Genomic DNA, 3,094 nt, shown 5'->3' on the forward strand with positions numbered 1-3,094 from the left:
AGCAGCAGGAGGAGGAGGAGCAGGAGGAGGAGAGCAGCTGGTGCGTAGCCTGGACAAGAGGGAGGGAGAGATAGTGGGAGAGGGTAGAAGAGAGAGAGAAGGGGGGAGGCAAGATAACAGAAGGGCAACATGGTAGATCACTTTACACTGATGAGTGTTGCTGGTGGTCAGGCCACATGGAGGAGGCCTCTGACAGCAGCGGACGTAAGAAACACTACACTATTACACCGAAACATGACTCATGAAATGTTCTTAATACAGAGGCGGCGGCGGACAACAGTCATATACCGCTGCACTACAACATTTAGCCAGCGTCAGAGTGAACGTGCTCCTTCCAACACATCGGCACTGTGAAGCTGTAAAGATCAGGCAGCGAAGGACTGCCAATCATCTGGCAACAGCAACGGACGAGGACTGCTGAGCTGACGGGAGAAATTGCTCAGTTGCCCCTGGTAACTACATTTGGACCAGTCGCCCCTGCTGCCAACCTCTTTTCATGTTAGCAGCATTCCCTGTGTGCCTCTCCCTCGGTGTAAAGTCTTCTGTTTGAATGGGAACGAGAGCGCTACGGTCTCACAGATTTACAGTCGTCTGATGCAAATAACAAGGTTTCAGGATTCAGCTGCATCACATGAAACAGCCCACAAGACAGAGTCAAACCCAATAACATAAGTAGAAACCTCCATGACCATTTAGAGATAATAAAAAAAGACTGACCAACTTAAAGAAAAGGTGACATGGCAGAGTGATATTAGCTTATTACAGATAATCTCAGTCTCAGTAATTGCAATATAGAAATGCCAAACTACATTATTATTATTTAGAAGCAGTGTCACTAAATGTTATCATTAAATACTTCTGAAAGTTATATTACAGTATACAGGATATACCATTTAAAGGCAAGAACAAATGTATACTTTTTATATCCACAATAGACTGCTACGATCAGAATGACGTACATGTTGTCATTTGTCCACCTATGAAGACTTATGTTGGTGTGAGCTGTACACACGTTGACAAACACGTGTAACCAAGTCTGTATAACCATAAATAACATAAATAATATGTAAACCTGGCCTAGCTCTATACTTACTGGCTTAACAAGCCTAACATAAGCACACTGCAGGTTGTGAGACATCGATTATCTGATGTATTTACTACATTAGGGATTGTGTGCGATGCAACATAATGCTGACACATACAACTCTCGTTATCTGTTATATTCAAGTTTTAACTTTCTTTTTCAGTTTGATATTTTTGCTGCTCGTTTTCACCTTTTGCGTCCATTTGTCGTCACTTTCTGTCATAACGAGTTAAGGTTGCCACACCCTAACACAAACCACAATACAAGGTTAGGATGGAAAATTTTAAAGCCGACAGAAAATTCTTTGGAGCCCACAATACGGCACTGGGAAATTCCACCGTCAGTCCGTCACGTTGATGTCAAATCATGCTAAAACAGCCCAGTCTACGGGGGCTTTCTGCGGTGAAACCGACTGTGAGGCTGGTTTGACCTGGGAATGTAGGGTCGGATATTATTTAGAAACTTAGTTTGGCAACCATCCTCATACCCTCTACGGGAAGAAACTTCATTAAAATTCAAATATAATCCTTTTTCCCCCACAGGCAACTCTTACTGTCAGGGCCTAAAGGCTGTAAAGTTGTGTTTTCAGGATACAACAACCCTGAAATTATGGTTTAATACCAGTTAACTCAGACGGTAAAGTAATTACGTTGAACAACCACATGTGGGATAAACCAGTAGTGGACTGGCGTCAAATGATCCTTAACATGGTTAGATGAAATCATTTGGATGAGCCAACCTTTAAGTTCCCTATTAAGCTATAACGAGGCTTCCACACATCAGCACTGGTGCTTTCTCGTTGCAGTGAGCTCCAGGGAACCATGCCTAGTTTATCCCATTAGGTTGGCCGATATTGCTTTGTTCATGGACAGTTTACCAGCTGACCCCCTGCAGTGGGGGAAACCACCACGCTTCAATCCCCATAATGCGTGCAAAAGAAAACTGTACACTGAAGGGGAGGTGGGGTGGGAGGGGGGACACAAACACCAATGCAAAGCAATGAAATACAGATGTAAATGTACATACTTCATAGTAAATTAAAACAATAAAACATGCTGTTTCCTGATCCTTTCTCCAGTAAACTTCATCACCGTAGCTTTAATGTTGCATCAGTTGTCCTAAAATATCTATTAGGGGAAGAGAACATTTCCCCAAAGTGAAAGCCCCTCCCAGAGATTACAACATAATGCTCTGTTGATTTATTTCTACTATAAAAAACATCTTTGACCTTTTAATGCAAAAACTGAAAGCATGTGTGTTGGGTTTAATATGCACAGTATTTTGAAACAGACTAAACAATTTTGTTTATTCGCTGGTCAAGTTGGGAGCGTCACTGGTAGAGCACAACATCTGTTAGACTAACCTCGACTTCCAACAGCACAGTGTGAAGCGACTATCCCTCTAATAAACTCCTCATCCTGTTTGTCTGGTTTTCTGGTTTAAGAAACTTCAAAATCACTCTTTCTACATTTTTTAACACTGAATTTAAGCGGCCAATTTATGCAACAATCCTCCAGCTGAGTGGCTGTTTAAACAGCACGGCAGTGCTGAGCGATGGGGCTGGGATCAATATATGTGGCCCAGGGGCCCTGCCATAATGAGGAGGGGTCAAGGGTCAAGGTATGTCAGAGCGCAAGGCTGCTGGTGTTGACAAGCCATGGGCCCATGTGAGAGGGAAAGTGAGGAATTACTGCTGTTATATAATGAAACTTCAAAGACTAGAACATGGGAGCGGTCCCAAATTTGGACTGAAGCAGACATGAGGACAACTTTCAGCATCTGTAATCTATCGGCCTCATTGGATGGAAAGAGACAGAGCAGTACAGCGTCTGTTACGTTCACGTTCTGGCTGAGTGACCCACCCCGACCTACTTGCTCCTGTACATCCTCCGGACCACTCCTGCTTTTTCCAGCCCTCCCAGTGCTCTCACAGAGAGCTGGTGGGGTTCACTGGCCGAGGGGGATAGGTGATGTCATGACAGTGTGTGAGCTCAGTGTGTGTGTGTGTGT

At 43.9% G+C, this 3,094-nt stretch overlaps 1 protein-coding gene across 1 annotated transcript in view; it reads right to left on the reverse strand.

Annotated features, from left to right (window-relative positions):
• Positions 1 to 3,094, reverse strand: part of pkn1a (protein kinase N1a) — a 39,351-nt gene that overhangs the window by 30,406 nt on the left and 5,851 nt on the right. The window lies entirely within an intron of this gene.

Source organism: Morone saxatilis, unplaced genomic scaffold, assembly GCF_004916995.1.
Source record: "Morone saxatilis isolate NCDOM2014 unplaced genomic scaffold, NCSU_SB_2.0 Contig17, whole genome shotgun sequence".
Lineage (NCBI taxonomy): Eukaryota > Metazoa > Chordata > Actinopteri > Moronidae > Morone > Morone saxatilis.